Source organism: Bombina bombina, chromosome 4 (genome assembly GCF_027579735.1).
Source record: "Bombina bombina isolate aBomBom1 chromosome 4, aBomBom1.pri, whole genome shotgun sequence".
Classification (NCBI taxonomy): Eukaryota; Metazoa; Chordata; class Amphibia; order Anura; family Bombinatoridae; genus Bombina; species Bombina bombina.
Window position 1 is genome coordinate 188,047,995 of NC_069502.1, and position 12,500 is coordinate 188,060,494.

Genomic DNA, 12,500 nt, shown 5'->3' on the forward strand with positions numbered 1-12,500 from the left:
TTTTGAAATAATAAAACAGTTTTATTTGCTTGTTGTCACAAAGTTTACAGAACATGTTTATAAATAAAAATATTACAATAACATGTTAATAATAACAACAATAAATAACAGCTAATCTAACATTTGTACTTAATACAAAGTAATATAATTTAATTCTAAAAATAATATTGAGGAAGGAGTATTCCAGTAATCCCCTTTTCACACTACTGCATGGGTTAGAAAGATATTTTTGGGCCATTAAATCTCAGTTTATTAATTGCCCAGTACTTCAGGGGTTTGTCTGAATGAGTGCTCTGATGTACAATAATACAAATAACAGCAATTTGTATTGGCAGAACAATTTTTAGTTAAGTCTCCACTCCACCTTAAAATGAAATGGGAACATGCAGTTTGAAAAATGCCACAAGATGGCGTATGGATAGGAATTGGAGGTATCGGTTTAAGTATCGGTGCATTTGCACGAGTACAAGTACTCATGCAAATACTTTGTATCGGTATCGGTGCAACCCTAGTAAAAATAGATAGCCTCATAAGAGTGTGTACATGCACTCTATGGCAGCAGTGTGCACTCTATGGCAGCAGTGTTTTGCCACATTGTATAACAAAGCTATAAATAATGTTGCAAAACACTGCTGCCACAGAGTACTAAAGGCATGTGTACACCCCTGAGCTCTTATGTGGCTACCTAGTTTTACTCTTCAATAAAAGATACCAAAAGAACAAAGCAAAATTTGATGATCGAAGTAAATTGGAAAGTTGTTTAAAATTGCATGGTCTATCCGAATCATAAAAGTTTAATTCTGACTTTACTGTCCCTTTAAAGAAACATCTTGCATTTTCTATCAATGTAAAACCCAGTAAAGGGACACAAAACTAAACATAACAGGTCTTTGTAGAATACATATTTGTATAGTGTATCTAAGAGTTTTCCATAATGTGGATTTTTCCATTGTATTTAAAAAGAGACCCTTGTATAACGCACCCCAGTGCTTTTCTTTCTGGTATCTGAAGCCTTGCTATTGAAAATGAAGACACTCCCACAGCCTCTACTCAGAACCATCACTGCTTATAATAAAGGCAGTGCAAAGGCAGAGCTAAAGGGTGCCTTTTTCAATCTTAACAACTGATGCAGCTTCTAATTGGATGCACCTCATGCTAAAAAAAAGGGGAGTAAAAACACTGAGAAGCAGAGGCGGGTATGGTATCTTTGGGTTACGGGCTTTTTATATCTAAAACTTTTAAATACATTATACTAACCTGAATTGTACAAACAGGGACCTGTTAAAGTACCAATGTATGTCCTTATAACCATAATAAATGCTTTTAGCATGAAAAAAAGATAAAACAAAAATGAAATGTATGCCTACCTGATAAATGTATTTATTTCTTGGCACGGTGAGTCCACGGATCATCATTAATTACTATTGGGAATATAACTCCTGGAGGAGGCAAAGAGCACCACAGCAAAGCTGTTAAAGGGCCACTGTAAGTAAATATTTTCTATGCCTGTTACTAACTAACTACCCCAAATTCGCTTTTTATCAATAGCATTTCATCAACATATCTCTACCGTATATCAGAAATCTTGTCTGCAAATTTAATTGTTTTCCAAACCCACTCCGTGGGTATCCTTTGCTCTGTACCAATCCGCTTACAAAACCTAGGTTTCAAAATGGCGCTTTAAACACAAAGTTATTGGTTTAAGTATTTTGAACATGCAGTGCTGAAATTAGTGGGCAGGATAACGTGACATCATCGGCGAATAAAAGATATAACTTTTAGAACGTTATGAAACTTCGTTTTGGAGAAAATATAGGTCAGTAGGTTTTAATTAATGTTTATTAACTTTAATATGTTAGTTGTTTAGCTTAAAAATTATAACAGAAAGTAATCCTTTAAGTATCACCTCCCTTTCCATAAACCCCAGTCATTCGACCAAAGGAAAAGGAGAGAAAGGAAGCAACACAAGGTGCAGAGGTGTCTGAGATTAACAAATTAAAAAAAAAAAAACAGGGCAGGCCGTGGACTCATGTCAAGAAAGAAATAAATTTATCAGGTAAGCATAAATTTAGTTTTCTAATGACATGGTGAGTCCACAGATCATCTCTAATTACTATTGGGAATCAATACCCAAGCTAGAGGACATAGACGATAAGGGAGGGACAAAACAGGGAACCTAAACGGAAGGAACCACTGCTTGAAGAACCTTTCTCCCAAAAGAAGCTTCAGCCGAGGCAAAAGTATCAAATTTATAGAATTTCGAAAAAGTGTGTAGAGAAGACCAAGTTGCAGCATTGCAAATCTGTTCCACAGAAGCTTCATTTTTGAATGCCCAGGAAGAGGAAACAGCCCTTGTGGAATGAGCCGTGATTTTCTGAGGGGGCTGTTGTCCAGCAGTTTCATAGGCCAAACGAATTATACTTCTCAGCCACAGAGAAAGAGACGTAGCTGTAGCTTTCTGACCATTGCGTTTCCTAGAGAAAACTACAAACAAGGACTGGCGAAAATCCTTAGTCGTCTGCAAATAGTACTTCAATGCACGTACCACATCTAGATTGTGCAGTAAACGCTCTTTATGAGAAGAAAAGTTAGGACACAAAGAAGGAACAACGATTTCCTGGTTAATCCCAAACACACCAATGTCTTCACCCTGTCCGGAATACACTGGATACCAAAACATTAACTGAGCCTCAATAAAATCCTCTCGTCCGCAGTGCATGCACAAACGGCCACATAATAACCCATTAACCCATAATAGGATGATTGTATTAAAGTCCCAAACAGAACTAACTGTTAAAGTGCCAGGATTTCCCTTCTTTCATAGAACTAAGATTGGCACTTACCTCAATGTTAATCTGCCCGGCAGCAGGACAGCTCACCTGGTTTGAGAGGGCTTCCTCCCTCACATGGACCTGTGGAAAGAAGAAAGACTGAATAATCTTACTCAGGCTTTCAAGTTATGGCAGCAATAACTGATTAAGAGGCGCAGTGGGGATTATACCCCACAAGTTTCCAATTGCTTAAAAGCCACCACTGCTCTACTGAAGAGACTGACGTGGACTACGGCTAAACCCCAGAAAAGATCAGGGCAAACCTGCTCTGCATTAAAATAATAAACTCTTGATTGAAGAAAATTTATTTTATAGACACCTAAACTTTACCACCTCCTTGCAACGCAGGCAAGGAGAATGACTGGGGTTTGAGGGAAGGGAGCTGATACTTAAAGTGATAGTAAACGTCAAAAATGTTATTGTTTAAAAAGATAGATAATCCCTTATTTACCATTCCCCGGTTTTGCATAACCAACACTGTTATATAAATATACTTTTTACCTCTGAAATTACCTTGTATCTAAATTTCTGCAGACTGCCTCCTTATCCCAGATCTTTTGACTTTCATTTCAGGCAATTAGTGCTGACTCTCAAATAACGTCACGTGCATGAGCACAATGTTATCTATATGAAACACGTGAACTAACGCCCTCTAGCTGTCTGTGAAAAACTGTCAAATGCATTCACATAAGAGGCAGTCTTCAAGGGCTTAGAAATTAGCATATAACAGTACATAGGTATAACTTTCAACTAAGAATAACAAGAAAACAAAGCAGATTTAATTATAAAAGTAAATTAAAAAGTTGTTTGACATTAAATGCTCTATCTAAATCATGAAAGTTTAATTTGGACTTTACTATACCTTTAACAGCTTTGCTGTGGTGCTCTTTGCCTCCTCCTGCTGGCCAGGAGTGATATTCCCAATAGTAATTAGAGATGATCCGTGGACTCACTGTGACATTAGAAAGAAAGTTGTTTAATATTTGAGCAAAACTTGTAACAAATGGCTGACATGAAAAACACCTAAAGCACATAGATAAACAGCAACATATTTTCAAAAGAAAGTATCAGTTTAATTTAACATTCATTATTTTTCTTTTTTTGGATTCAGTAACAATAAGTGAAACTGCCTTCAACAGGACTGTAAAGGGACATAAAATTGCAACAATAAAATGCTTTAAAGCGTTAGACTATTTCAATATTGCACCATTGCTTGCACAGAACTGTGTGTTTAACTCACACATGGCTAAAGTCAGATTCAGAGCAGCAATACACAAGTGGTCCGCAGGCGAATATAGCTGCACTTTTTACTTTTTTTTTTTAATAAAATTGTGATATGTACCAGATTTAACCTCTATAAGTATATATTTGTTATTTTAAGAGCGGACTAGATATTGTTTCCCCTAACCATATAGATGGTTATGTACCATTGCATATAGATATTTAAGATATTTTTATGTTAGAATAAAATCCAGACTTTATTGAGAAGCCCCTTGCCAAGAAGGAAAACACTTTGCATTGGTGGAGCTAACAAAGATAAATATCCCACCTTGGCGAAATTGTCAAAATAACTTGCAAAAAGAGAGCCAGCCTTAGCCAGTAGTATGTGGACATGTTGACATTTTTGCATTTCAATTAAAAGTTTCTGAAATAATTGATAACAGAATGTTATGAACAGTGATAGTCTACCTATTTCTAGTCTTACCTCTTTTAAAACAGTTTGCTGTTTTGCTTAACCCCTTAATGACCACAGCACTTTTCCATTTTCTGTCCGTTTGGGACCAAGGCTATTTTTACATTTTTGCGGTGTTTGTGTTTAGCTGTAATTTTCCTCTTACTCATTTACTGTACCCACACATATTATATACCGTTTTTCTCGCCATTAAATGGACTTTCAAAATATACCATTATTTTCATCATATCTTATAATTTACTATAAAAAATATTATAAAATATGAGGAAAAAATGGAAAAAAACACACTTTTTCTAACTTTGACCCCCAAAATCTGTTACACATCTACAACCACCAAAAAACACCCATGCTAAATAGTTTCTAAATTTTGTCCTGAGTTTAGAAATACCCAATGTTTACATGTTCTTTGCTTTTTTTGCAAGTTATAGGGCCATAAATACAAGTAGCACTTTGCCATTTCCAAACCACTTTTTTTCAAAATTAGCGCTAGTTACATTGGGACACTAATATCTTTCAGGAATACCTGAATATCCATTGACATGTATATATTTTTTTTTAGAAGACATCCCAAAGTATTGATCTAGGCCCATTTTGGTATATTTCATGCCACCATTTCACCGCCGAATGCGATCAAATAAAAAATGTTTTTTACTTTTTCACAAATTTTTTCACAAACTTTAGGTTTCTCACTGAAATTATTTGCAAACAACTCATGAAATTATGGAATAAATGGTTGCAAATGCTTCTCTGGGATCCCCTTTGTTCATAAATAGCAGACATATATGGCTTTGGCTTTGCTTTTTGGTAATTAGAAGGCTGCTAAATGCCCCTGCGCACCACACGTGTATTATGCCCAGCAGTGAATGGGTTAATTAGGGAGCATGTAGGGAGCTTTTAGGGTTAATTTTAGCTGTAGTGTAGTAGACAACCCCAAGTATTGATCTAGGCCCATTTTGGTATATTTCATGCCACCATTTCACCGCCAAAAGCAATCAAATAAAAAAAAAATTGTTCACTTTTTCAAACTTTAGGTTTTTCACTAAAATTATTTACAAACAGCTTGTGCAATTATGGCACAAATGGTTTTAAATGCTTCTCTGGGATCCCCTTTGTTCAGAAATAGCAGACATATATGGCTTTGGCGTTGCTTTTTGGTAATTATAAGGCCGCTAAATGCTGCTGCGCATCACATGTGTATTATGGCCAGCAGTGAAGGGGTTAATTAGGTAGTTTGTAGGGAGCTTGCAGGGTTAATTTTAGCTTTAGTGTAGAGATCAGACTCCCACCTGACACAACCCACCCCCTGATCCCTCCCAAACAGCACTCTTCCCTCCCCCACCCCACAATTGTCCCCGCCATCTTAAGTACTGGCAGAAAGTCTGCCAGTACTAAAATAAAAGGTATAAAAAAAATAAAAAAAAAATTTTAAGCATATTTACATATGCTGCTATGTAGGGTCCCCCCTTAGCCCCCAACCTCCCTGATCCCCCCAAAATAGCTCCCTAACCCTCCCCCTCTGCCTTATTGGGGCCATCTTGGGTACTGGCAGCTGTCTGCCAGTACCCAGTTTGCAAATAAAAATGTTTATTTTTTATTTTTTATTATTTGTTTCTGTAGTGTAGCTTCCCCCCCACAGTCCAATACCCCACCAGCCAAACCGATCACCAAAATAAACATATTAACCCCTTTGATCCCCACTTCTAGCAAAAAAACTTTCTGTAGCGTAGTGGTTCCCACACGCTCCCTCCCCGTGCACACGTCCGTGCGCGTCCCCCCGGTCGTCCCCGCCCCCGATCCCGCCCCCCTCCGCATCACAAAGGCCATCGATGGCCGCCACCCACCTCCCACACCGGCTCCCACCCACCAACGAACGTAGCCGTTAATGTCCGGTGCAGAGAGGGCCACAGAGTGGCTCTCTCTGCACCGGATGGCTACAAATGGTTATTGCAGGATGCCTCGATATCGAGGCATCACTGCAATAACCGGAAAGCAGCTGGAAGCGAGCAGGATCGCTTCCAGCTGCTTTCCACACCGAGGACTTGCAGGGTACGTCCTCAGGCGTTAACTGCCTTTTTTTTGAGGACGTACCCTGCACGTCCTCGGTCATTAAGGGGTTAAATATAAAAATGTGTTCTGCTGCTTAAAAATTGGACAAACAGTTGTGTTCTATATTTGTAACACTCAGTATGTAGATTTTATTTTAAATCCACAAATACCACAAAAGACTTCAAGCTGTCATTGATGTTAAAAGGGGCAATACACAGTATTAAGAACTGGGGTATGTAAACTTTTGATCAGGGTCATTTGGGTAGTTTCAGTTGTCATTATGATTTAAAAAGAGTAAACACAGTTGATTGATAATAAATGGCTTCAGCCAAACACTAACCATGAGTGTAAGAAAAGTTTTTGTGTTATTCATATTCTCTGAAAAGTGGCCAAGAAATCATAAATTCTGCCAGGGTATGTAAACTTATGAGCACAACTGTACATTAGTAGAATGATATGCAGAACACATTAAAGGGACAGTAAAGTAAAAAAAAAATATATATTTCATGATTTAAATAGGGCATGTAATTTTAAACAACTTTCCAATTTACTTTTATTACCAATTTTGCTTTGTTCTCTTAGTATTCTTAGTTGAAAGCTAAATCTAGGAGGTTCATGTGCTAATTTCTTAGACCTTGAAGACTGCCTCTAATCTGAAAGCATTTTGACAGTTTTTCACCACTGGAGGGCGTTAGTTCATGTGTTTCGTATAGATAACATTGAGCTCAGGCACGTGAAGTTCCTAGGAGTCAGCACTGATTAATTAAAAATGCAAGTCTATCAAAAGAACTGAAATAAGGGGGCAGTTTGCAGAGGCATAGATACAAAGTAATCACAGAGGTAAAAAGTATATTATTATAACTGTGTTGGTTATGCAAAATTGGGGAATGGGTAATAAAGGGATTATCTACCTTTTTAAACAACAAAAATTCTGGTGTTTACTGTCCCTTTAAACTAAGTGAACCTAAAAAAGAAAACTACATTTTTATTTACCGCAGATTATTATCGCAAGTGGCCAAGAACCACTGACTACAAATATAAAGAAGGGGTAGAGATTGGGTCAGATATCAACAGGGCCACTCTTAGACCCATTCCAAAAGAAGAAAAAAGAAAGGATTATATTCATAATTCAGCAACAAATGATATGAACAAAACATATAGGGCCACTCATGGGCCTCTGATATAACTGTATAAAATCTGTACAGCAGTACTCAATCACTTTAAACAGTACAAGGGGAGAAATTCAAGTTTGAACTGGATAAAGAAAACTACCTGTGGGCCATTAAAGCATCAGACTCTGAAACTATTAACTGGGAGTATACTGCTAAAGCACCTCTGTATGTCTTCTACGTTGAAATAAGTATAAGGTGCACCACAGAGGTAGCTTGACAAAAATGCAAGAATCTGGTAGTGGCGAAATAGGCAGAGAAAGTATCCTATCCTATCATGTTAAAATGACTTATCAATCCCAAATATCAAGAATATAGGTAACCTCTGAGTATAGTGTTAGCAATATATAATATACCTAGTAGGGAAAGACTAATATCATCAAATATAAACTTACAAAGTCAAGCCCCCAAGCATGTATATAGTATACACAATTTAGGCTATTGCCTGTGAAATATAAACCTTCTTTGAAGCTATAGGAGAGTGTAAAGATAACAATGAATGTCAGGTCTAAATAAAGTTGAAGGCTCTTAAAGGGATACTAAAGCCACATTTTTTCTTTAAAGATTCAGCTAGAGCATGTAATTTTAAACAACTTTCTAATTTACTCCTATTATCAATTCTTCATAGTTCTCTTGCTATCTTTATTTAAAAAGCAGGAATGTAAAGCTTAGGAGCCGGCCCATTTTTGGTTCAGAACCTGGGTTATGCTTGCTTATTGGTGGGTAAATGTAGCCACCAATAAGGAAGCGCTATCCAGGGTGCTGAGCCTTAAATGGGCTGGCTCCTAAGCTTTACATTCCTGCATTTAAAATAAATATAGCAAGAGAACAAAGAAAAATTGATAATAGGAGTAAATTAGAAAGTTGCTTCAAATCGCATGCTCTATGTGAATCATTAAAGAAAACATTTGGGTTTAGTATCCCTTTAAATATTACCCAAATGGTGAAAAACTAACCAGAGCCATAAAGCTTGTAGAATTAAGCCCCCATTGTCAGATCTAAATCACTATACAAATTGAAGAGAAGCAAAAATTCAACAAATATAGTGCCATATAAAATAACCTTCAGCTTATAACAACTACTAAACAAGCAAAACACTTTTGTGCAATAGCAAAAATAGATTCCCGTTCACCTGGGAAAGAGGGCACAAAAAAAGGCACAGTATAGGTTTGTGACTAATGGCTGACATACAGGGAATGCAGAATTATTAGGCAAGTTGTATTTTTGAGGATTCATTTTATTATTGAACAACAACCATGTTCTCAATGAACCCAAAAAACTCTTTAATATCAAAGCTGAATATTTTTGGAAGTAGTTTTTAGTTTGTTTTTAGTTTTAGCTATTTTAGGGGGATATCTGTGTGTGCAGGTGACTATTACTGTGCATAATTATTAGGCAACTTAACAAAAAACAAATATATACCCATTTCAATTATTTATTTTTACCAGTGAAACCAATATAACATCTCAACATTCACAAATATATATTTCTGACATTCAAAAACAAAACAAAAACAAATCAGTGACCAATATAGCCACCTTTCTTTGCAAGGACACTCAAAAGCCTGCCATCCATGGATTCTGTCAGTGTTTTGATCTGTTCACCATCAACATTGCGTGCAGCAGCAACCACAGCCTCCCAGACACTGTTCAGAGAGGTGTACTGTTTTCCCTCCTTGTAAATCTCACATTTGATGATGGACCACAGGTTCTCAATGGGGTTCAGATCAGGTGAACAAGGAGGCCATGTCATTAGATTTTCTTCTTTTATACCCTTTCTTGCCAGCCACGCTGTGGAGTACTTGGACGCGTGTGATGGAGCATTGTCCTGCATGAAAATCATGTTTTTCTTGAAGGATGCAGACTTCTTCCTGTACCACTGCTTGAAGGAGTCTTCCAGAAACTGGCAGTAGGACTGGGAGTGGAGCTTGACTCCATCCTCAACCCGAAAAGGCCCCACAAGCTCATCTTTGATGATACCAGCCCAAACCAGTACTCCACCTCCACCTTGCTGGCGTCTGAGTCGGACTGGAGCTCTCTGCCCTTTACCAATCCAGCCACGGGCCCATCCATCTGGCCCATCAAGAATCACTCTCATTTCATCAGTCCATAAAACCTTAGAAAAATCAGTCTTGAGATATTTCTTGGCCCAGTCTTGACGTTTCAGCTTGTGTGTCTTGTTCAGTGGTGGTCGTCTTTCAGCCTTTCTTACCTTGGCCATGTCTCTGAGTATTGCACACCTTGTGCTTTTGGGCACTCCAGTGATGTTGCAGCTCTGAAATATGGCCAAACTGGTGGCAAGTGGCATCTTGGCAGCTGCACGCTTGACTTTTCTCAGTTCATGGGCAGTTATTTTGCGCCTTGGTTTTTCCACACGCTTCTTGCGACCCTGTTGACTATTTTGAATGAAACGCTTGATTGTTCGATGATCACGCTTCAGAAGCTTTGCAATTTTAAGAGTGCTGCATCCCTCTGCAAGATATCTCACTATTTTTGACTTTTCTGAGCCTGTCAAGTCCTTCTTTTGACCCATTTTGCCAAAGGAAAGGAAGTTGCCTAATAATTATGCACACCTGATATAGGGTGTTGATGTCATTAGACCACACCCCTTCTCATTACAGAGATGCACATCACCTAATATGCTTAATTGGTAGTAGGCTTTCGAGCCTATACAGCTTGGAGTAAGACAACATGCATAAAGAGGATGATGTGGTCAAAATACTCATTTGCCTAATAATTCTGCACTCCCTGTAGAGGCATACTGAACCAGTATATTACTATTATAAAGTCGAGTTGGTTTTGCTTAAAGAGTGGTATTATAAGCTTCCAAGCCTGCAGGAACTGAGGGATCAGTGACTAATTTCTCTCAGGGCCTGGAAGGCAGGTAAAAACAAATATCCCATGCCCGCTGTCCACCATAATATTTAAAAATACAAGGGGCACACAAACTCAGGCGGGTCTCCAGCAAAGGCCCACGGATACCAATGCTACGTACACGGGAGCCGGCCGCCCTCCCAAAAGCAGCAGCCCCCTGGCTGACCTGAAGAGGTCCCATCACAGATCTCTGCATGCAGTCCAAGTGCCTCCAGGTCACAATGTATGATGGAAACAGGTAGGTCTACAACGGATGCCTTCAGCACCCATTCCCTTAACACCGACTCCTCTGGTCTAGCCGCAAGTGGGTTTTTTGAAGGCAACAAGATAGGTTTTTAAGCTGTGTACGAGCATGGAGCATCCTAAATAGCTGTAGGCTCTTTTCCTGCTGCCATATCTTGTTCTGTGCCATGCGATAGGGTTCCTCCAGGCTGCACTAAGGTAATGAGACTATCCATCTCACAAAATTATTTTTCAAAATCTTCCAGCAGGGCCTGAAATAGAATGTAGAGCTCCTCCATTGCTAACTTAACACTGTAGAAGGTCGCACAAAAACAAGAATAGAGTTGTAATGCTTATAACGTAGTAGTTGGGGGGGGGGGGGGAACTCTTATACTCTCTGAAGTCGGTCTATATGTGTAATGCAAGCAAATAAACAATGCACCCTTGAGGAAGTGAAATGGAGAGCTTAAAGCGGTCTCCTCAAACCCCATTCCTCAGTGAAGGCCGCCAAAAACATCAGCAGTCCAGCCTGGGAGACCCTGTAGTTACATAATATAGATATTGCCCAAACCAGTAAACTGTCCTCTTTCACTGAAGAGTAAACCTCTGCACTGGATGGCATCATACATACATGTAATATGGATTACATGTCGGAATGCAAGTCCATCAACTAGAGCTCCCAGTTTTAGTAACTTAGTAAGGGGTTTATTCAGTGTACATAGAATCGCAGGGGAACAATGGGATTAAAAGGAACAGTCTAAATTAAACTTCCATGATTCAGATAGAGCATGTAGTTTTAAAGAACTTTCCAATGTACTTCTTTTATATACATTTGCTTCATTCTCTTGTTATTTATTTTTTAAAAGCATACCTAGGTAGGCTTAGAAGCAGCAATATGCTACTGGGAGCTAGCTGCTGACTGGTGTCTGAATATATGCCTCTCGTCTCTGGCTTACCCAATGTGTTCAGCTAGCTCCCAGCACTACACTGTTTAAAATCAAAATCACTATCTGAAAAAAAAATGTTTTAAAAATTGGGTTTATGCACCTTTATTTCTCAACTTTGTATGTTTATTTTAGAACACTTTTGCTGTGAAGAAGAAGCATGTTATTTCTGCATATACAAATTATTTTAAAAACAAATGCTATTTAAATAAAAAAAATCTGGATTTAACATGCGATCAAATAAAAAAAAAGTTAACTTTTTCACAAACTTTGGGTTTCTCATTGAAATTATTTACAAACAGCTTGTGCAATTATGGCACAAATTATTGTAAAAGGTTCTCTGGGATCCCCTTTGCTCATTAATAGCAGACATATATAGCTTTGTCATTGCATGTTGGTAATTAGAAGGCCACTAATTGCAGCTGCACACCACATTTCTCTTATTCCCAGCAGTGAAGGGGTTCATTAGTTAGCTTGTAAGGTTAATTTTAGCTTTAGTGTTGAAATTACCCTCCCACCTGACAGTTCCCACCCCCTGATCCCTCCCAAACAGCTCTCTTCCCTCCCTCACCCCCCACTGGTCACCCCCAACTTAAGTACTGGCAGACAGTCTGCCAATGTGAACATTTAAGGGTTTTTTGTTTTTTTTAATTACTTTTTTTTCTGTCTGTTTTCTGCAGTGTAGGATCCGCCCTTACCCTCCAACCTCCCTAATCCCTCCA

At 38.4% G+C, this 12,500-nt stretch overlaps 1 protein-coding gene across 2 annotated transcripts in view; it reads right to left on the reverse strand.

Moving 5' to 3' along the window:
- TRAPPC12 (trafficking protein particle complex subunit 12) overlaps positions 1-12,500 on the reverse strand; it is a 496,716-nt gene that overhangs the window by 475,334 nt on the left and 8,882 nt on the right. Inside the window, exon 2 of one of the 2 annotated variants that reach the window (XM_053709728.1) lies at positions 3,694-3,783. The exons of the other annotated variant lie outside the window; for it this stretch is intronic. The gene's annotated coding sequence lies outside the window, so the exon portion shown is untranslated. The remainder of the gene's footprint in view (positions 1-3,693; positions 3,784-12,500) is intronic. 2 annotated transcript variants of the gene reach the window in all.